The 24050-nt window shown below is 44.3% G+C and overlaps 1 protein-coding gene across 4 annotated transcripts in view; it reads right to left on the bottom strand.

Moving 5' to 3' along the window:
- The window catches only part of RALB (RAS like proto-oncogene B), a 35225-nt gene extending 12772 nt beyond the window's left edge, over positions 1-22453 (bottom strand). The window contains exon 1 of one of the 4 annotated variants that reach the window (XM_082238773.1): positions 22304-22453. The gene's annotated coding sequence lies outside the window, so the exon portion shown is untranslated. Of the gene's footprint in view, positions 1-2033; positions 2136-4908; positions 5086-5195; positions 5312-22303 lie in introns of those variants that run through there. The other 3 variants (XM_082238774.1, XM_082238772.1, XM_082238775.1) reach the window with 3 other exon arrangements.
- Positions 22454-24050: the final 1597 nt, after the last annotated feature.

The raw sequence follows: 24050 nt of genomic DNA, 5'->3' as shown, positions 1-24050 counted from the left end.
GGGTCGCGGGAGGCTGCTTTAGCCCCGCGCGCGTTCTCCCGGCTGGGGAGGTGACGCGCGGCTATGGCAGGAGCCTGTCCGCTGCGCCTTTCCGCTGCTCCCTGACCTGCTCTTTGGGGCTGGTGGTGGCTTCCCCCGCCAGCCCCAAAGAGCAGGTCGAAAGGAACCTGAAGCCTGGAGAGCGAGAGGGGTCAGTGCACACCGACCCCTCTCGCTCTCCAGGCTTCCAAGGTAGCCGCCTGAAGCACCTTAAACGACACCTTGTTTTAGAGTGGGAAAACAAGAGGGGGAAGTTCTCCCCCTCTCTGTGCAGTGCCTCCTGCCGCTTCACTGAAGGGCGCTGGGCAGAGAGGGGGAGATTTTTTTCCCCTTGTTCTCCCCCCTCTAAAACAAAGTGCATCCTATTGTCCGGTGCGTCCAATGGTGCGAAAATACGGTACCATATCCCATGAAGCCTCAAAAAGGTACAACTGGTAGGTTATATGCAATCACCAGTTAAGTACTTTTTGTTGTTGTTTAGACATTTGTTTTAGCAGTATGATAGCAAGTCTAAAATACTTTATTATTACGTAAATACTTTAAATATTTATTTAAAGCAGTAAACTGTGTTAATCTGTTTTAATCCAGGAATTTGCCATTTTTTTTCCTCAAAGCATCAGGGAAGAGAGAAACAGCAGCAAAAGAATTGGGAAATCCAAAGCCCTCTCATGTTTGTCAATATAGGCATGGCTGGAGGGAAAATAAGTTATGCCTGCTCCAGGGCGGCATTCTCCTGCCCCTGCCCCCTACAATATTCTGGCATCATGTTAGGGGAACAGGAGGGTTTGGCTATTCCCACCAGCAGAGGAGCAAGAACAGCAGAGGTTGCCCTGCTTCAGACAGGGAAACCTGCAAGAGCAACTCTCCCTCTCCTGTCCTGGGATGCCACTCCAGAGACTATAGCAGGGGTTGCAACCATGGCACCCTCAGGTACACCTGCAGAGGCCTTTCCTGGAACAAACAGAATCCCATCTACTCACTGAAATAAGACCGGAAAGAAGAATTGCCTTGTAGCCAAAATAGTAGGATGCAGTGTGTAACTGGTTGGGGTGTTTGTGTGATGCACACCAACATTTTCTCTGGGTTGCAAACATGCACAAGCCCCACAAAAGCTTGGTGATCTCTGGACCATAGAATTCTGTTCTTTTGTTAAATTTATCTGTACTGTTACACCCAGTTTAGCTTCTGAAGCAGTCATTTATGCAAAAGCCTCAGTAGCTATTTTCACATATATACATAATTGTACATTCTCTTCCACCAGTACCTTCAAATCTTGCCTTGGGCAGAAGCCTACATATTTTATCAAAATAAGAGATTAAAAGTTGTCATATTTGTGTGTGCTTAAGAAATAATTTATTCAGACTGACAAGGCTGACTGTTTACACCAAGTTGATATATACAACTGAGACAACTAAGCTTTTTTAAAAACAAAAAACAAATCAAAATCCCTGTTTCTAGTTGCAGCCACGCTAGCAAATATTCGTTAGACTTCAAAAATAACACTAGAAACATAACACACACAGTGGTACCTCAGGTTAAGTACTTAATTCGTTCTGGAGGTCCGTTCTTAACCTGAAACTGTTCTTAACCTGAAGCACCATTTTGGCTAATGGGGCCTCCTGCTGCCGCCACGTGATTTCTGTTCTCATCCTGAAGCAAAGTTCTTAACCCAAGGTACTATTTCTGGGTTAGCGGAGTCTGTAACCTGAAGCATCTGTAACCTGAAGCATCTGTAACCCGAGGTACCACTGTATTTAAAACATTTACTTACAGTCACCAAATGTGATTCTAGGCTTCTAATTCAAGCTTGTGCACTGTTTGTTTACTCCACTAACCTACTAACCTGAATCTCAATCATGTCATGAACCTGCAATATGCATCACACTGAAGGGAAGTGTAGTTCAGATCAAAACACTCATCTGCATCGGATTGCACATTTATCGTAAGATACAAAGCAAGAACCTATCCAGCAGACAAAACAACCCACTGCAGACCTTATAACCGTAGGCCAGTTTGGTTCAATGTTCAGTTCAGATTCTTTCTCACTGGCTTAGATTGAGAGTTTACATCAGGAAGATCCATAGGAAAGGCCACAACTGTGATGGATGAAGGAGGAAAGGATGTGTTCAGTTTTAAAATTAGTAGTATGTACTGTAATACTCAACCAACCAACATGGGAATTTACTTTCCATCTAATTGGAAAACATGCCCAGTAACTGCCAATCCATCATGCACGGTTCTACCAATTTTAAGGTACATTACATTATCATCATACTTTGTAGGCAAAGCTACAGTCAAGGCTACAGTATGAAGGGAATGTAAGTAACACACATATCACACAGCACCACCTGATAGAACAGTAGACACAAGCTTGCCATTCGAAAAACGTTTACATTAGCAATTAATGGAATAATTCCTCTACAAGCTGAAACTGTAAAACATTTAAACTTTCGAATTTACTACCAGGAGAAAGGCTGGCACCAGTAGGAAAGAGATTGTTGGCAAGAGATTTGGATTTGTTCTTCTTTTCTTCTACCATGATGTATTCATCTGTTAAATTGAGCAGCAACCTTACAGAAAATAACCTCAACTACAATATCCTTTGCAGCTTTTTACAGTGATTTAAAGAAGTGAATTTTCTTAAGCCTGCCAGCTTCAGATTTTTTTAAGAAAAGGAAACTCCACAAATTAGCAAGTATTTGATTAAAAATAATAAGCAGTAGTTAATAACCACTGTCTTTCTGTGCAGCTGCAGAAAGAGTAAGTATTAAGTTTCCAATTAACAATGACTCAATGCTTGGCTCCGATCACATGCTCGGTTAAAATCTGCATACACATCATGCCTTTCTGGAGAAGGGCTTTAAATCAGTACAGCAACCCTCAGATTTACAGACAATCTGTGTCAGCTCCTAATCCAGTGGGAAAGGAAAGTCTTCTCAAGCAGCAGTTTTCACTAGCATCACAAGCACCCTAACTAAAGCCTGTCTATCCCTTCCTTTACATAGAATCTCTTGTGCTGCTGTCTTCTCCACATAGCTCAAAATCAACATTGTGCATCTAAACAGCCCCAGCTAGGATGCCACAGCAAAAATGTGCCTAGTGAAAGGACTTGCACTGAAGACAGACAACTACCTTTCCATCACAGATGCTTATGGATCTGGCAATGTGACCATAAAAGCAGACTAGTCTTCTCCACCCAACATTTCAACTTATATTCCATACAAGAATTGACAGCAAGTATTGTTGGGCCTCTGGAAAAGAATAACCAGGGCAAAAAGAGCTGCATCTATAAGCAGCAGCTTCTCAATGTCTTTCACCACATATTCTTATCATTTTTGTCCGAACAAGAGTTTCATGGGACTAAAAATATATATGTACCCAGTATTTCTTAAGAACCATTACCACAAGGTTCCGGAGCAGGTTACAGCAATATGAAAATACAGTATTAAAATTGGTTAGAACAATTTAAATGGAAAATAAGGTGGATCCATATAACAGGTGTCAAAAGCCAGGATAGAGCAATAGCAATTCAAGTATTGCCATATCCATGTTACAGCACCCCAATCCATATCTGAAGAACCGGACAAGCCCAAACAATTGAGTCAGCTATACTTACAATTTGGCCACATCATATTCATGTTTCAATCGATGTATACAATTATAACCTGGCCAGAGATGAGGAATTTCAAGTACTCCTGCCCAATTCTATAAATACCCTGCACTCACAAACTCATTAGAATAACCTTGGCAGATCCAAAGTCTGCTCCTGCCTACTGACCTCCCCCAGTAACTGAAAGGGGAAATCCTCCTTTCTCACAATTCGTAATCCAGACATACTGGTTAATGACCCCTCTTCCCCTACACTCTTTACTTTATCTCAAAGCGTTCCCAGCTCTACCCCAATGACAACTATACAAAGATCCCTTCTAGCCAACCTTACAGGGTCCACACGCAGGAAGTGGGTAATATTTACAGTTTGTATAGCATTCTATGCAACGTGTGTCACAAAATGCAGGTGGCGGAGACCTGAAAGTGACCCTGGGATTTCCCAGTTCATGGCACCCCTAACCATGTCTGCACAGAAGTTAGTCTCAGTGAATCCAATGGGATCAACTGAGGACTGCAGCCTTAGCCTGTCAGACACTAAACCAGTGAACTTGTGGCCCTCCGCTGCCCTTGACCATTAACCAGGTTCTCTGGGCTTGATGGAAATTGCGTCCAAAAGCAACTGAAAAGTCAAAGGCCTCCCGTCTCTGCATTACACCAACTCTCCACAACGAAGCCATGGAGCTTCCACCTGTTGTCTGCCCCCAACACATGCTATTTTGAAGGTATCCTGCCTCTGAACACACCCCAAGGCATCGTCTAGCTTGAGGTCGAGAAGCAGCACAATCCCGCCCCTCTGCTTCAGCCCAGGCGGACACCATTTCGGTGGCGCCACCAATGAAAACACTCGGAACTCCACAGAAAAGGGAAGTGCTTAAAAACAGAGCAGCAGCAGCAGCACCTCCGCCAGAAGCAATTCCCAAACCCCACGGAGAGCTATGGAAAGAGATTGCAAAAGTCTCTCCAGCTGGGGGTAGCTCCCTCCCCCCCCCAACCCCGCGCCACACGCGCAACTTTCCCAGGTCAACAGCTGAGTTTCTCTTCCCCCTGCCACACACATCACACCCTGGAAACAAGGGCACTGAATGAAAAAGAAGCTCAATATCCCCCCCCCCTTTCCTTTCGCAATTTGCAGCAGCGGGAGCAGCCCAGCCACCCGCCCTTACTACAACCACCTCTCGCCTCATCCTCCCTGCCTGGGAAGAAAGAGGGGATCCCTTTGGAATATACGCATATAATAATTAAATGACCCCGCCCCCTCACCTCGCTGCTGCTTTTCTTTTTCTCCACCTCCGGAGCAAACGAGTCTCCCCTCACCTCCCCGGGCTGGTGCCGCCGCCTTGGTTTTCTTAGTGGGGCGGGTGTCGCTGCCGTGCTGCGCGCGTTCCACACCCGCACGCCCTCGCGCGCTCCCTCTCCCAGTAAGACCGCCCCAATCAATGAAAGCGCGGCCCCGCGCTAGCCACACACGCCCACACACCAGCCAGCGAGCGCGAGCGCCTGACCTTCCCGAGCGCGCGCGCGCGATTCCACCCCACCCCCGCCATTACCACCACGGAGCACGCAAATCGACTTCAAGCGAACGCCGCATCTCCAGCATGTGGGTATTCCTTTAAAAAAAAAGGAGGAGGAATCCCGCCCCGCCCCTACCCTCGCGTTCACGCCCACGTCCTTCCCACGCGCATCCTCGTATCACCTCCAGGATCCGTCCGTACAAGGGACGGGGCGGGACGTTGGTGGCGGTCACGTGCCACGCACTGTCCAATCGGAGGCGGAAGAGGACGTTTTCACACACTCACATGATTCGTTTAAAACGAGGAGAACGGAGTGGGAGAGGAAGAAGTCAGGGGTGATGTCCCCCCCCCCCCCGGTCATTAAGTTGGAGCATTCCACCCCAAACTCACCCTTCTGCCTTATTTATTGTAAGCCACGCGTAGAGCTGCGTGCACAATGCTGTGAAATAAAGGAATAAATGGGCATGGCAACTTCTATTAATAAGTGCCGATAGAGTTTGAATTAATGCAATGGGAGGTTTCTCAATATTTGCAACGGTTTTCACTATTATCTCAAGCCTTTAAGGCGATATGTCGTAATACGCGTTTCCTGGGTGCCTTGAAAAGGGATGTAAGGCTGAAGTCTGGTCCATTGTTTCTCAGAATTTGATCCCCAGCTGTTGATGGACTACAACTCGTGTGATCCCTGACCATTGGTCCTGCTAGCTAGGGATGATGGGAGTTGTAGTCCAACAGCAGCAACAGTCCCTGTGTTTTTGTCAGCAGAAGTTAGCAGGTAAAGCTTTTTGTTGCATATAGATAAAAATTGTTACCATTTAATCGCCTCAGCTCTTTATTAAAGGTGCAACCAGGTATTCAAAAATGGTAATCCAATTTAATAAGGAAAATAGGTTAAACCAAACAGGAAACTGCAATGTGTAATATGTAAAAAGAGAAATAAGTCATCTTCATAGCAAGGAAATTCCTTTTTCCAAGTGAAAATGTTACTGGGTAGCTGGTTATGTTAAGTACCAGTAGCAAGAAGGTACTGGTATTTTAGAAAAAAAGATTTCCCACCAAAAAATACATGCACATTTTTAGATCACCCTTTCTTAGTTTTCAAGTAGATATGCAAGTTTCTGTGAACACTTCTGCATGTACTGTATAGTTAGGAAATCTGAATGCTTGTTACATTATAACTATATAATATATTGCTATGGGCTGGAGTTGTCCCCTCCAAACTTGCGATTCTACAGGGTGTTTGAAAAGTAACTATGCACCTACTATGTATTACATTGTCCATAGGTGTATAGTTACTTTTTGAACACCCTGTATAATTGTAAGATTGGGGTCTGCAGAAGAGGTCTGCTAAAATGTCTCTTTTCTTCAGTAAATAGCCTTGGCCTGTGGCACAGAAACTGAATTGCTGGACACACTTCTGGAAGATGACAGGCAGTGTAGTAAGACATCAGCATATCTTTCTTCCTCCCTGGCTGGAAGTGCTGTCATCAGATTGTCAGAGTATAATAAACTCATAGTTTTCAAGAGGCACACAGAGTCAGAGAAAGAAGCTTGAGTACTAGATGGTAGGAGCTAACAAAAATTTGTGGGTTGGCTGCATCCCCCTCAAAATCCAATGGGAAGCAGTGAACTTTGGGGCATCTTTTGGCATTCAAGCGGATTTCCACCTAAAGGCGTAAATATAACCCTAGATCACAAAGAGACACCAAACCTTTAGTGGCTTCATTCCATGGAAACAACCCAGGTTATGAACTGAAACTGCTTGGAGATCAGGGTACATAAGAGCAAACTGGGCTTGAGTCCACAAGACATTTGTTAGTCTTTAAGTTTCCAGGAGAGGCTTTGATTTTGGGGTGTGCAAGAGACTCACACAATTACCCCTCTGGAAATATGTTCCTTGCCATTCCAGATCATTCCCAGTAGCATAATGCATAGGTAGTGAGTGCCAACCAAACTGGAACTGAAACAAGAGAGAGGTGGTATCATGTTTCAGGGAATCCCAAGGTTAGTAGAACTACTATTTTTAACACACATACACTACATCACATCTTAAGAATGAGCATGCTAAGTAGCCTGGAGGGCTAGAGAGTCAGTTAGGGGTGCTTGGTGGAATCGAGTGTCCCCAAAGTTTAGGTACCGGTAGACTCTGAGATGGAGCACTCATGTTAGGACATGAGGATACACAACAATGTTTGCTCTCTACAGTTAATGTGTTAAATAAAATGAAAAGAAAAAGGCAGGTGGAGGAAGTAGGTACCTGGAAAACTCTTAGAACATATGAAAATAATATCCAACTTTTTACATTTCCAAACAGGCTTAAACCAAAATCTTCCCAGAGAGGTCCCGTTGCTCTTAATGTGACAACTTCCGAACATATGAAAGAACTCTTTACTGATTTGACCATTATGATTTTATCACCCTGAATAGCAGCATGAAGGAAGAATATAGCTGTGCTGTTTTTGTTATCATTACAGTTTTATTATATACATGTATGTTGTATATTTACCTCTTGTATACGTACAGGCATAACCATATTTTAAAAGTAAATAAATAAATAATGGGCATGTACGGAAATCTTCAGTTATTGCAACAAAGACATATTGAAGGTGATTCCACACCATCTGATATGCAGCTTTGGTTTCCTTCACATATTAAAATGCAAGAGCTACACTTTTTTCTGCTTTAGGGCAGAAAAAGGGAGAGCGTGCTTTAAAAGAAAACAGGTTCTGTGTTAGACAAATATTGTAGATCAGCTCTGCTATCTTCTTAATCGGTTCACAGCAGATAGTGTTTTTGTTTTTTTTAATTGTCAGCAGCAGTTGAAATTATATTTTCATTAGAAGCCAAACTACCACCAGCTAATTATGTCAGTGGTAAATCACTAGCACACACTGTCTATAATGGTCTCACTCAGGCATTCAATTAACTCTACTGCTTAATGAGCCATTTACGTGTCTCAAGGCTTATAACACTTATCTTGTGAGTAGGGTAGGCTGATACTGAAATTTACCACGTAACCTCGCTGAATGCCTTGTTTTGCACTGGCTTTCAGTTCCAAATCAATAAATGTAGGCCTTTAAGGCTCTAGTTCTGTTGTTAACACTTACTTGGAAGTTAACCTCTTTAAGCAAATAGACTTGGGGTTTGAGTCAAAGAAGTACTCACTGAACTCAGTGGGACTTCTGAGTAAACATGGAAAGTATTGTGTTGCGAAAAGTCAAGGTAAGGTGTGTGCGCAGCACAGCTTTTAAGGCAATATTGTAGGATCTACCTGCCAGCATTAGCAAAAATAACTTCCCATATATCTAATGTGATGCATTAATATAAAGCTTTTGAATTATGGTGCTGGAGGAGACTCTTGAGAGTCCCATGGACTGCAAGAAGATCAAACCTAAGGAAATCAGCCCTGAGTGCTGACTGCAAGAAGATCAAACCTAAGGAAATCAGCCCTGAGTGCTCACTGGAAGGACAGATCGTGAAGCTGAGCCGCCAATACTTTGGCCACCTCATGAGAAGAGAAGAATCCCTGGAAAAGACCCTGATGTTGGGAAAGATGGAGGGCACAAGGAGAAGGGGACGACAGAGGACGAGATGGTTGGATAGTGTTTTCGAAGCTACCAGCCTGAGTTTGACCAAACTGTGGGAGGCAGTGGAAGACAGGAGTGCCTGGCGTGCTCTGGTCCATGGGGTCATGAAGAATCGGACACGACTAAACAACAACAATATAAAGCCAGAAGGAAGAAAAGTGGGGAAAGCAGGAAAAGTGTTTCCTGGGCACTGTCGTATTACGAGGAGGCACCTCAAGAGTGATTTGTTAACAAGGTGCTTGGGATATTTCCTGCAGACACAGGACCAGGTCAGATGTAATGGTGTGCTCTAGACAATTCCCTGCCAGGCTGTCACTTCTTTCAGTTAGGGCTGGCAGCAAATCCTCTCATCAGGCTTGTCCACTATTTATTTATTTCCTATCTTGCTCCCCCCCCCAAAAAAGGTCCAGTTTGTGTGCTTCCCACAGGCATCTGGTCAGTGACTGTGAGAACAGGATGCTGGACTAAATGGGTCCATTGGTCCTTTCAGAATAGGTCATCCACTTAATTGCTGGACTCTAAGCATAGCATATGGAGATAGAGGAACAGAATGTAACCTACTGACCACAACTGAGGTGCGGAGTCTTTTCAGTTCCTGTGTAAACAGGTGCAAGCACAACTGAGAAGTAATTATTCTGTGTGTAACATCAAAGCCTCTCTTTGGGTCAGTAAGACATTTTTCATTTGGATTTGCTTTCCATCCTCTGTTCTCACGCTTTGTTCTAATGTGCTAACATCTTCTGACAAGTACATCGGCATTCATTTTCTGATCAAAAAGTGAATGAAAAGGTCAGTTATGCCCAACAGTGAAATAGCATACTGAAAAATTGATAGATCAGGAATCCAGACTGACTTGTTTCTACAATTTTGACACTGGCCAATGTCAACTGAGAATTCTGAGTGAGCGCTTGGGGGGACTGGCAGAATACAGGTTTTTTTGGGGGGGGTTCTTTTTTTGCCCTTTTGAAATTGGGAGGAATATTGCTCATGATGATTTATGGGGAAGGGAAGAGAAAGCTGGATCAAGGTTGCCATTTATTTTTTTTAGTGTCCTGCCTTAACGGGAATTTGAAATGCAGAAAATTAAGCAGAATGAAACTGTGCTCCTGGAACGAAGCTAAGTGTGAGTGAACTTCACTTCCTAAATTCTCTGTCTGGTTTCTGGTGGGGAGCTATCTGCCCTTTTCTGGACGTTTTCTGTGTTTCCAACTGAGACCACTTCTAGCCTGTCACTCTTTTGGGGTAGGATTCAATCACAAACTGGCAAATTCTGCTTGTGAAATCATTTGTTTAACATTTGCTTGACTCAATGTCATCTAAGCTCCCAGCAAACAAATCAGAACGAATGCTCAATAGATAACCAACATCATCTAAACTTCCCACCAATAAATTAGGATGACTGTTCAATAAACAGGTCTGGAAGTGACCTGAGATCAGATGCAGATACACTTCAAATGTATCAGTGGATAACATGCCTAGGAAAATTTCCAGCAAGCTCAGTTGAAACAGGAAGTGGTGGTTTGGGGCTATGAGAAAGTGCCTGTTCAAACTTCAGGTGAACATGCTCTCCTCTGCCCCCATTTTGTGCATCAAATGCAGAGATAGAAAGCATCCACTTTTGTTTTTGTAACTAACAGGTGATTCAAGATGGGAGTTTACTTTGGAATTAGTGCTGTTCATGCACATCTTTTCTACAGTATCCACACAATATCACCATAGTTCAAACTGGGATTTGTGTTGGAAAACATTGGGGTTGGCCCTGCTCCAACCAGTATTTTCTTGGTTCCCCCACATAATTATATGTTTCCTTCAGATTGTAGACATTTTAGTATTTAGTTACTTTTTTGTTTTTAATGCCTTCCAGACATTAACTAAAAGTCTGCAGCCTAAGGAGAGAGTAAAACAGGCTGTCATTCTTCCTCTTTCCCCTCCCCCACCTGTGCCGGGTTTTTTTCATGGCCTTTCATAAATGAAGTATCTCTTGATTGCTTTTTTTGTGGGGTGAGGCACACAGGCAGGTGCTGATTGCAGTAATCACGACTTGTACGTGTCGGATTCAGCAATTGTGCTTTACCTTTCCCAAAGCCTCTGAACATGCTGTTGCATCTTTTATTAGCAAGTGAGAGGATGCTTTTCTGGCATCAGTCATAATCCACTGAGTCTCTCTGCACAGGTTTATAGCTGCTACTTTCCCACAAATTCCCCCAGAGATTTCCCATTCATCACAGGGCTGGGCAGTGGTGGGGGTTGTTGTTTGACTTTCAGTTCATAGGAAAGTGGATTTTATAAAAACCAGCTCTGCTGTTATTGCTCTTAGTTTATTAGGCTATATTTCAGTCATCCAATTAGTCTACAGCAGCCAATAGGGGCCCAAATTACCCATTCTCAAATTAAATTCATGAAATTTAATCAGATCCACATATCCAGCCCACGTTCTAATCATAGGGAAAGGCATCACACCCACTTATAGATTATGGGTTGGAGTCTTTGCTGTTTTCATATGCATGCTAGAGAGATGCTTTCATTCCAACCTTACCTGCCAATGGATACTTAATTAATTGGATTGTGGATGTTAAAGGTAGTTGGGCCCATAGGATCTTAATGCGCAATGGAAAATGATAAGGGCATGTCTGCATTGGATTTGTGTGGAGATCAGACATGTTCATGTAGCTCATACAGCCTTTACAAACTGCATGTATCTCATACAGCCTTTACATACTGCTTGGTGCTGTATGCACAACCCAGTTCATGCCACAACATATCTAAGCCTTTCTCTCTCACAAACATTCACTTTAATATTAAAGGAAACATTGTGCACTGTGTGATATGTCTTGCATATCATTACATTTTATTTTTTCAGTGCAAAAGTAATTATTACTTGTAAATTCAGTCCACCAAATACAATCTGTATTCACTGTCACACACACCAGTTTTCATTGTGTGTGTAGTTTTGGGGTGGGATAACATACTGACTACATAATTTACACTATTTCTTACATAATTTTGTTGCAGTGGAAAGTGAGACAAGTAACTTAGTTTTTGGCAGAAAGTGAACTGTAGCAGAGCACAAATAATGCTTTGTGCGATGAATACAGGGTGGAACGGGGGGGGGGGTCCCTTCTTGTGTCCTTGCATGCAAGTCACAATTTCCTAACCTACTGAAAGATGGTGCTACACAGGGGTAATTTCTGGCAGGAGAAGCAATACGTGAGCTGCTTTCCTTTTCCTGAGTCTCAGATCTCCAAGGTGACCCAGATTTTTATCTTCTGATACCCTGCTGCTTCCATTGTCCAGGCTTCCTACAGACAAGTCAGTGCTGCCCCAGCTGTTGATCATGCAAGTCAGCGGCATGCAACCTGTGCCCTCGACCCAGTTTCAAAAGTTCTCTGCAAGTGATCAGTTCAAGCCTCTGGCAAGAGCAATTTGTCTCTCCCTTGTCAGCCAACTGGGAAAAGATAGGGAAAGGGAAAGGAATAATATAGAGGGAGTGGGGACAGAGAGACAGACAGAAAGTGGTGGCAGAGAGAGAAAGAAAAAGCAGCAAACCTATCCAGTTTGGGCTTTAGTCCTGCCCGTCATTTATCTATAGAAGTACCATTTCTGCAGCACCATATCATAAAATATCAAAGCAGTGCACATTATAAAACATCATAAAAAAATTAAAATGCAGATAACCGTTAAAATGACTGGCTAATCAAAAATTAAACAGCTGTGAAGGCTCGTCAGCACCAAAAAGTTTTGAAGAGATGCTTGAAAGTCAAAAGCAGGGATGCCTAGCACCAGCATGTGACCCCCACCCCCCACCCCACAGATAGCCCTGGAGAGTATGAGACCTTCAATTGGAAAAGGATTGCCCACTTCTGATTTAGGTGTTGATGCACATATCCGCATGATGTGGTAATTAAACAAAAGGAAGCGCAGCCTATCAAGGAAACAGGAAACAGAAAGAGAGGAACCACTTTTTTCTTTGTTTACTACTTTCCTGAGGCCAAATTTCTTTTATTGACCCTGACATGCTTCTTCCAAAACTATTGTTATCAAACTGATACGGAAGTTGGCAGGAAGTCCAGCTATCTCTTATGCAGATATATTCAAGTCTGCTACACACCCATGTAAATCATCTGCAGCAAAAATGGAAATGGAGCCTCATGGTCTGATCTGATAAATTTTAGAAAAAATATAACTGGGTAAAAAATATAATCTGTCCCTCCACCCCAGCTGCCCTTTCCCATCCCCCAAAATGGGCAGCAGGGCTTCTTTTGGAATGAAGCTCGAAAAGTGTATTACTGGCCTTGATTTGAGGCTGCATTTACGGGATTCACCCCTGGAAACTATTCTGAATGCCAGGACTCTGGTTAGCAAGATGGGAAGTTCTAATAATAATAATAATAATAATAATTTATTATTTGTACCCTGCCCATCTGGCTGGGTCTCCCCAGCCACTCTGGGCGGCTTCCACAGAAACCAAAAAACACTAAAATATCATACATTAAAAGCTTCCCTGAATAGGGCCGCCTTAAGATGTCTTCTGAATGTCAGGTAGTTGTCCATCACCTTGACATCCAATGGGAGGGCATTCCACAGGGTGGGCGCCACCACCGAAAAGGCCCTCTGCCTGGTTCCCTGTAGCTTCGCTTCTCGTAATGAGGGAACCGCCAGAAGGCCCTCGGCGCTGGACCTCAGTGTCCGGGCAGAATGATGGGGGTGGAGACGCTCCTTCAGGTATACTGGGCCGAAGCCGTTTAGGGCTTTAAAGGTCAACACCAGCACTTTGAATTGTGCTCGGAAACGTACTGGGAGCCAATGTAGGTCTTTCAAGACCGGTGTTATGTGGTCTCGGCGGCCGCCCCCAGTCACCAGTCTAGCTGCCGCATTCTGGATTAGCTGTAGTTTCCGAGTCACCTTCAAAGGTAGCCCCACGTAGAGCGCATTGCAGTAGTCCAAGCGGGAGATAACTAGAGCATGCACCACTCTGGCCAGACAGTCCGCGGGCAGGTAGGGTCTCAGCCTGCGTACCAGGTGGAGTTGGTAGACAGCTGCCCTGGATACAGAATTGACCTGCGCCTCCATGGACAGCTGTGAGTCCAAAATGACTCCCAGGCTACGCACCTGGTCCTTCAGGGGCACAGTTACCCCATTCAGGACCAGGGAATCCTCCACACCAGCCCGCCTCCTGTCCCCCAAAAACAGTACTTCTGTCTTGTCAGGATTCAACTTCAATCCATTAGCCGCCATCCATCCTCCAACCGCCTCCAGGCACTCACACAGGACCTTCACCGCCTTCACTGGTTCTGATTTGAAAGAAAGGTAGAGCTGGGTATCATCTGCATATTGATGGACACCCAGTCCAAACCTCCTGATGATCTCTCCCAGTGGCTTCATATAGATGTTAAAAAGCATGGGGGAGAGGACGGAACCCTGAGGCACCCCACAAGTGAGGGCCCAAGGGTCTGAACACTCATCCCCCACCACCACTTTCTGAACACGGCCCAGGAGGAAGGAGCGAAACCACTGTATAACAGTGCCCCCAGCTCCCAACCCCTCTAGACGGTCCAGAAGGATGTTATGGTCGATTGTATCAAAGGCCGCTGAGAGATCCAGCAGAACTAGGAAACAACTCTCACCTTTGTCCCTAGCTCGCCGGAGATCATCAACCAGTGCGACCAAGGCAGTTTCAGTCCCATGATGAGGCCTGAACCCTGATTGGAAGGGATCCAAATGGTCCGCATCCTCCAGGCGTGCCTGGAGTTGTTCAGCAACCACACGCTCAATCACCTTGCTCAAGAATGGAAGATTTGAGACTGGGCGATAGTTGGCCATACTGGCCGGGTCTAAAGATGGTTTTTTAAGAAGCGGTTTAATGACCGCCTCTTTCAGCGGATCTGGGAATGTTCCCTCACAGAGGGAAGCATTCACCACCCCGCAGAGCCCATCGCCCAGCCCTTCCCGGCTTGCTTTTATTAGCCAGGATGGGCAAGGATCAAGGAGACAGGTGGTTGGTTTCACGCGTCCAAGCAGCCTGTCCACATCCTCGGGGGTAACGGATTGAAATTGATTCCATGCAACTTGACCAGACAGGGCTCTAGCACTCTCCCGCCCCGGCCCTGCTCCCACGGTGGTGTCTAGCTCCTTCCGAATATGAGTGATTTTATCTGCAAAAAACTTTGCAAAATCATTGCAGGAGATCTTGGGGTCTTTACAAGGCCCCGGTGGTAAAGGTGGTTCCGTTAAATTGCGGACCACCTGAAAGAGTCTCCTGCTACTATTTTCTGCAGATGCAATAGAGGCGGTGAAGAAAGTCTTCTTCGCCGTCGCTATCGCCACTTGGTAGGCTCGACGTTGAGCTCTAACCTGTGTCCGGTCAGATTCGGAGTGAGTTTTCTGCCACCGACGCTCTAGCCGTCTCAGCGATTGTTTCATCGCCCTCAGCTCCGAAGAAAACCACGGGGCTGTCCGGGCTCCATGCAATCGGAGAGGGCGCTTCGGAGCCAGACAGTCGATAGCCCTGGTTAACTCCGCATTCCAGCGGGCCACCAGGGAATCAGCTGAAAGGCCATCAACATGGGATAAAGCATCCCCTACCACTCTCTGGAAACCATTTGGATCCATTAAGTGGCGGGGGCGGACCATCCGAATTGGTCCCAACTCCCTGCAGAGGGGAAGGGTCGCGGAGAAGTCCAGTTGCACCAGGAAGTGATCTGACCATGGCACTTCTTTGGTTTCACTTTTACTTAGTGTCAGATCACCCACGTCACTAGAGGTGAATACCAGGTCTAAGGCATGTCCATGACTATGAGTTGGGCCCAACTTATTCAGGGACAGCCCCATGGAGGCCATGCTTTCCACGAAGTCCCGAGTGGCCCCTTGTAAGGTCGTGTCGGCGTGGATGTTAAAATCCCCTAGGACAACCAAACTAGGTGTCTCCAGGAGAACATCCGCCACGACCTGAAGCAGCTCGGACAGGGAATCCTTGGTGCAGCGGGGAGGTCGGTACACCAAAAGGAATCCTGTACTGCCCCTATTGCCCAACTTCCAGAACATGCACTCAGAAAACTGGGTCTTCCCAGTAGGACGCCTGGTGCAAACTAATGACTTCCTAAAAATCACTGCAACCCCCCCTCCCCGCCCACATGACCTGGGTTGCTGTGCATAAGAGAAACCTGGTGGGCAAGCGGCAGCAAGGACAGGCCCATCTGCCTCATTCAACCAGGTCTCTGTCACACAAGCCAGGTCAAATCCTCCATCCACAATCAGGTCGTGGATGGCAGTGGTTTTATTCATCATTGACCTGGCATTACACAGCAACACCTTCAGGTTATGTGGGTTTCCCCTGTTGATTCCAGTATCCATCTGGTCAAGGCCAGACCCGGAGGCAGGGATAGTCTTCAAACAACGACTAAACCTGCCTCCTCGGTAATGACATGGTCTGGTCTTAGCGTAACTCCGCCTCCTGCCCATGATCACCGAGATCGGATGTCCCAGTGCTTCCCCCCCCCCCTGTGGAGCTTCTGGAGGCCTGATTCCCTTGCTACAGAACATTCACAGTCTGGCCTAGTTCAGACATTGCTACAAATAATAGTTTATCGTGATGGGAAGGAACTGCAGTGAGCTTTGGGCGTGTATATTTCCTCTCTCCTCCTCTGGAACAACCTCAAGGAGGAATCACTTCTGCTTTTCATGAATTGCAGTTAAATGTTTAATCTTAACTATGGTTTATTGAAAGAAACCAGATTCACAATCCATGGCTTGAGGATGCCTTGTTTCAAACAAACCACAATTAAGTTAAACTGATTAGTTGGGTTCAGATAAAATAATAATAAAAAAATAAAGCAAATGCCCATGATTCCCTTGTGGCTGTCCTGGAACAGGAAGCTTGTAAACACAAGGCCCGCTGCAACTTGTGCGTATCACAACAAACCATTAGTTGCTCAGACATCCAAATAATCTCTCCACACATTCCCCCCCCCCCGGCCGCTCTCTCATTTCATGCATATTCTCTTTATTTAGAAATTAACCCATGACATACATTTCATAACCTCCACCCCCTATTGAAAGTTGTGCTACAAACTTGCTAGGATTGCTGTTTTAAGCTGCTGGTTTCTAGACACACCACCTTTTTCACTTTACAGAAGCTCTGCGTACATAGAAATGCAGACCTGTACCTGCTGGATTTCTGCCTGTTACTCAGCAGCTATAGGTCTGCATTTTACGTACACCAGATGGGAAGAGTGCATTAATGATTCCCAGTTGAACTTTTATCAGTTGGGTGGAATTCTCACATATACTATAGTGTATGTCCCAAACGGCATCTATTCAAAATGAGAAAAAAATGCATTATGATGATATCAGAACAGGGGGTCAGTTTATTAAGGTGTGAGCAGACAATGCTACATTGCAATGCTGCTCTTAGCATTCTGCTACCGTGACATGTGAGAAACCATAACTGCAGAACCGAGAATTCCGTGTTCATGCAGATAAGAAAATCAAAATCCCAAGAAAAACAAAGTTGTTTCAGAACGGACAATCTGGGTAACCATTCTGGAATTATTATGTGCAAAGAAGGCCTTGATACAGTTTGGGATTTATTTTTCTCTTTCTTTTAGACATAAAGGAAATTACAATCGTTTCCCTTCCATCAAGAGTTAACTCAGCTCTGTTGATGGATTAAGCAAGTTTCCTCAGCAATTACCACTGAGCAACAGGAAATGTACTCTCCCTGGGTTTATTAACCATTCCCTGCTTAGCTCTACTGGAATGGTGTCTGCAGAATGAATGATTACGTTCTTTGTTCCTAACAGAGTATTTGTACTTAGATAGATAGGTAGATACAGTTTTAGGCCTGCTCTTCCCTGGAAGACTCCACCGTGGCTGGCTGTGCAAATATTTTAAAGAGCATATATTATATAACAGAAAAGCTGGAATTTTCCTCCTCTATTTGTGGGCAAAACTGGGTGTCTACTGAGTAAAGAAATCCGTCTCAGATCAACATAAGGGCAGTGTTAAATCCATGAATCAGCATGCAGTACCCTAAGAAGGGCTGGCTTCCTTAGGGAACGATAGAGATACATCGGGTATCAAAGAATCAGCTTGTTATTTTACCATTTTTAAGGCATAAACGCTCCAAACTGTACAGATGACTTTAGACCTAGCAATGCAAATTAATTCTGTGTATAAAACATTACAGTGTCAAGGAAGCATGGAAAAATGGGAACATTCCAGTTGATGAAAGGGTGTCTTCCCTCCTGATTTTGTAGAGTGGAGAAAATAAACTCATGTGAGTGCTCTGCTCTGGAGAAATCCCATCTGCATGAACAGAAGGGTGCTCAAATTGTGTTCAAGAGTAACTAATCTGCATTAAGTGACATTTGCACCTACACCCTTGGATTTAAAGAGCAATCACACTCAAATACAGAGTTCTCTCCCTACCCCAGCCCAGGATCTTTTCTCTTATTTTTATTGTCTTCCCACCCCTTTTTCCATCGAGTTGTTGTCTCTCCCATTCTGCTGCACCCCATCTTCTATCTATTAAATCATAATCACAGTATTATTCAAAGGCAGAGGTCTCATGGGTGGGAGGGATTGCAGGAAGTGTAGCAGTTTCACCTACCAAAATCCACACACAACTATTTAAAGGACAGGAGACTGCTTTCCTTTGCAAGATCTGGGGGCTCAACAACAAGGTAGGGTTCTCCTTAAGGAGTGCTTGCTATCCTACTTATAAGTCATGCAACATATTTAATATTTCATAAGTCGTGAGTGGAGAAAGTTATTTAAAAACAGAAAAGAGTGCTTGTTTCTGCAACATAAGTGTTTTTTGTTTTTTGTTTAAAAAGGAAGATACTGGATGAGTAAAACAGATTGATGAGTTCTTTCCAGGAAAGGCAAGTTCTTTCCAAGGGTGACAGGAAGAAAGCAAAATTGCTTACTGTATGATGTGCTATCAGAAAAGCAAATTCTCTCCACCCTTCCCTTGTATTTGACTTTTTATGCACTGTGCCAGAAATGCCTTTATTTGCAGTAGGCTACCTTGTCCAAGCACAACAATCTATTTGCTACCCTAAAAATAGTTCCTTGTTCTCACTGGGGAAGTAAAACTGCAACATTATAAATGCAGGTGCAGCATGACGTGATCAAAGGGTTCACTATACCCCTCCAAAAACCCTTCCACAAAGAAAAACAACACACCAAACAAAAAGTTCCAATCTATCATTCTCCCCAGTGTACTAGTTTGCCATTTTCTTTGTATTGCTTTTCCTATGGGGCAGCATTCAGTCACACTAGCCCAGGGATCAGCAACCTTTTTCAGCCATGGGCCAGTCCACCGTCCCTCAGACCATGTGGTGGGCCGGACTATATTTGGGGGGGGGATGAACAAATTCCAATGTCCCACAAATAACCCAGAGATGCATTTTAAATAAAAGGACACATTCTACTTTTAATGTATTTTTAATCTTTGTTGGAAGCCGCCCAGAGTGGCTGGGGAAACCCAGCCAGATGCGCGGGGTACAAATAAATTATTATTATTATTATTACTACTACTACTACTACTCATGTAAAAACACGCCGATTTCCAGACCGTCCACGGGCCAAATTGAGAAGGCGAATGGGCCGCATCCAGCCCCCAGTCCTTAGGCTGCCTACCCCTGCACTAGCCTATCCCCACAGGGGTGCAGTTGGGTAATTTCACACTATGGACTTACAGTGGTGGTGGTTTCTTTCTGCATTACTTTCTGCATTTTCCATTCCACCTTGGTCAAACCCCGCCTGGAATACTGAGTCCAGTTCTGGGCACCACAATTTGAGAAGGATGTTGACAAAGGATGTGCAAAGGATGACAAAGGGTCTGGAAACCAGGACTTGCAAAGAACGGTTGAGGGAATTGGGTATGTTGAGCCTGGATAAGGGATGACAGAAAGTTGATATGATAGCCATCTTCAGCTATCTGAATGGCTGTCACATGGAAGATGGAGGAAGCCTATTTTCTGCTGTTCCACATGGTAAGACCCAAACCAATGGATTCAAGTAACAAGAATGGAGATTCTGACTAAACATTGGGAAGAATGTCCTGGTGGTTAAGAGCTATTTTATAGTGGAATGAACCACCTTGGGAGGTGGTAGACTCTCCTTCCTTGGAGGTTTTTAAACAGAGGTTGGATGGCCATCTTTTGGGTATTCTTTAGCTGTGATGATTCCTGCATTGAAGGTTGGCCTAGATGACCCTTGAGGTACCTTCTAAATCTACACTTCTATGGCCAGCCAGTCCTGCAGCATTTGGGGACCATTCTGCTCATCCTGGCTGGGTGGGGTCATGGCCTTCTGCCCCAAAGTCCTGCCATGACAGCACTCCCCCCCCCCACTTAAGTCTGTTGAATTCTGTCCTTAGAATGTGCCACACATACAACCTGGCAGCTACCAAGTTATTCTTAGATTAGAGTATAATATTATACCCACCCTCAGACCACACAGCTCCCCAAACCAGAACTTTTTTTGTCCTTGTGCTAAGCCATGTCAACAATTCACAACTGATGATTTTGCTCAGCCTCTGCACTTTAAATATGAGTTAAGACTGACAGAAAACCATTTTGAATAATGTGTTTTGTTTCGCTCTGGTAAGCTTAGTTGACTTATCAGTTCCACGAAAGATGTTCTGCGAGAAGAGGTGCCCATCAGAGCACTTTAATACAGAGTCATGTTCTCACTGGAATCCTCATCACTTAGCATGAAACGGTTTGTTCCTGAATCAGCAGGAAGAGCAGTGTGTTGACACAACTGCTGATAGGAAACTCCACTAATGATTCTGAGAACCAGACAGCACACTAAATCATCTGGCACTGTTCCTTTGGCTGGAGCTGTACAATGAAACTAGGAGATATTTAGCACCATCATTGGAATGTACATCCCATTCATTTCAGGAGGTGAAGTCCAATGTAGCATGAGAGGATTTCTGCTCATAGAATGGGGCTTTCCCTTCCCTTACACCCCTGTGTGTCCCTTCAAAATTTGCTCCAGAGGTTTGGGGGACCCTCCAGGTTTGGGTGGGCATGGGGAGGAGGTGGGTGGGGGGGAGAAACCAGAAATTCTGTTGGGTAAGCAGATTCCTGTTGAGCAAGCAAGCAGTCTAAATTCAGCTCTCCGTACTTTGCAGCAATTTGCAATTTTAAAAAATTCTCATGAAAATTCAGCAGCATATTTCTGTAATTTTCTCCTAATAAACACATTTTATTTACATTTTACATTGACCAATGTACACATTTTTGCAAGCATTTTCCCCTATCATAATGCATTTTTTATATGTTATTTTCACCAATGCCTTCATTTTTATACACAATTTCTCCTAACAAATGCAATTTTGCAAACACTGGATAGAGAACTACATTGCAAAATTCAGATAAGTGCAATTTTTAGGAGGACAGCTGTGTTTTGGTTCACATTTTGTTTCAAAAAGTGCAGATTTGATACATTCAGCTTTAAATATGAACTGAATGAAATTTATCCTCCATCCTTACTCCTAAGTAGAACAATCCAGTCCATGGTTACTTGGAAGTAAATTCCACAATGTTCAATGGAATTTACTCCCATATAAGTGTGCACAGAACTGAAGCATTGAGCCAATACATACATAGAGATAGATCCAGAGTAATCATGCAATCCTGTACATATCTTTTCACACATAAGTCACATTGAGTTCCATGGGGTTAACCCTCAGATAAATGGGAATAGGATTGCAGCAATAGTTAGATGCACTAAGACCACAATGCTTACATGGGAGTAAGTCCTATATAACATAGTGGGATTTCCTTCTGATTTAATATGCCTAGGATTGCATTGTAAGTTCCTTTTGGAATTAATGGAATCTAAGCCATGATTAACATTTCAGGCTGATTTCTTTGAGATGCAATCACAATTAGATTTGATCAAACTCACTGTGTTTACTGCACTAATGAAAGAAAGTCTAGTACACAGATGGGAATGTTGGGTCCTGGGCATTAGTGGTTTCATTGATCCTACAAAATGAAAAATGTGCCATTTTACTGAACCAACTAATTTTTAAAATACTTGCAACCAAATGTGTAACAGGCTTTTTAGAATGCTGTCATTGTTAGTCTCAAAATCTAGGTGCTGAAGCTGAATTACATTGTGGATATTTGTGAGGATTTTTTTGAATTTGTGTCAAAGCCATATTGCACAATCTTAAAACTTGAGAAGGTTGTTTTCATCCCCCCCCCCCAATATGTGCTTAAGCTTTTCTGAGTGAAAATTTCTGACTTCTAGTCTACTTTGCGAGATATTTTCAACGAGGATCCCCCCTGCAAACAACAACAACCCAGAGAGACAGAGACTGTGAGAGACAGAGACAGAGAGAGCACTGAACACATCTTAAGGGATCCAAGATTTAGAACTATACATGTGGTTTTTTAAATTAAAGCTGATGTTTTCAGCATACCGAACAACCTTCTTGAGTTTGCAGTAGAGACAATATTCCACGTTTGCAACACACATTTGAATTTCTAAACTCCCTCCTTATGTCTCAAAGCATACTACGTTGGCTGTACTCACCGTGCTTGGGATTCTTCCTTCCTTTGAACTGTGGTGAATTCAGATTCCTTGAATCAAATTCTTCAGGACCGAATGAAACAGGCAAAAGCCACACATAAATTGTCTTATGTTCAGAACAGAGCAGTCCACTTGTTTAGTGTGTCTAGCTTTCTGTAAGAGTTTCAAAGACAGGCAGGGAATGGGGAGGGCTCAGGATATGACATCATGCACCCTGGGTGTGTGTGGGGGGGGGTTGTTGTTTGTTTTTAAAGGAAACTAGCAGAGATAACGAAAGGTTAGTGTTTGAGAATCAGGGAGTGGATCTTATCATAAACATTCTCCACATTGTTCCATCTGCCATAAAAATAGGAGAGAGGTCATTCAACATTTGTTGGAGGCAATAATTTGGAAGTAATTTTAAAGATCAGGGAAGTCCGTAAGTGCATGTGACTGCCCCAAAGAGTCGTGCTTTTGTTGCTGAAACCTTTGGACCGTGTGTTGACTTCCTTTTTCCCAGAAAGCCGGATAATTATGATTATAGGAGAAAGACTCCAATAAAAAGCTGCTGAGTATGTGAACATGCTTAAGAATACAAAACTGAGAGATGCAATTTGTTCCACTGAACTGAAAGTAAAAGCTCCCCCTGCCCGCTCCATCCTCAACTGTTCAGAGTCAAATGATCTGGTGTGCCTTTTGGGGAGCCATTTACCAAGGCTTTTCTAGCCATTCAAAGTGGGGCTTTAATAGAAAGTGGCTTCAGCGTTAGCTGTGCATGGAGATTAACAACCTCAACAGCCATGGGTGGGTGGGTGAGGAGACAGCATAAACAGCATCACGCTTGGTTACTGCTGTTGATGCAGCTTGATCAATGGGCATCCCAAATCCCAGCTATGTTTCTAGAGCAGCTTTCTCCAACTTAGTACCATCCAGATGTTGGACTACCATTCCCATAAAACCTGAGCACTGGCCATGCCTGAGTGCTGCTTGTTCTTCCTCTGATGGCCTCAGCAGGGGCAGCTGGTAGCCAGAGGGAGGGGAGCTCTGTATAGGCATGCTGAAGGGATGCCTGAGGCTGCCTTTGGTCCCTCTCCCTCCCTCTCTCTCTCTCTCTCTCTCTCTCTCTCTCTCTCTCTCTGCCTTCCCCATCCTTGGGTCCCCAGATGTTCTTGAACTACAGTTTCCATAATCCCTGACCATTGGCCAAGATGGGAGTTGTAGTCCAACAACATCTAGGAACCCAAGGTTGAGAAAAGCTGCTCTGGAGCAGGCACGTCCAACAGGTAGATCATGATCTACCGGTAGATCACTGGACGTCTGTGGTAGATCACTGGCTCCCCCCAAAGAAGCCCAAGGAATTTGGCTCCCCTAGACATTTTAGCCCTGTAGCCCATAAAAAGAAGCTCAACAACTTTGAACTTAACCCTTAAAGAATGGGCCTTCCTATTCCCTAAGAAAAGCTCAACAACTTTGACCTGAACCCAAAAAAACAGGGGTAGATCACTGCCAGTTTTTAACTCTGTGAGTAGACCGCCGTCTCTTGGGAGTTGGCCACCCCTGCTGTAGAGGAACAAATTCACTCTAATAAAAAACCCCCGAAAACAGACTTTTTGCATTTTGGGAAGTGTCGGTGTCATGGACTGAAAAATGTGAGGTAAATATTACTGGGAAGACATATGAACACCTCATAAGCGAATCAGAATGGATGCAGGCGAATGTCCATTGTCATATAACCGCATTGTAAACAACTCAAAACACATGCCCAATAAAG

The sequence above is a fragment of the Podarcis vaucheri genome, assembly GCF_965113315.1.
Source record: "Podarcis vaucheri genome assembly, chromosome: 1".
NCBI classification, from domain to species: Eukaryota; Metazoa; Chordata; class Lepidosauria; order Squamata; family Lacertidae; genus Podarcis; species Podarcis vaucheri.
This window is presented reverse-complemented; position numbering and strand designations above follow the sequence as displayed.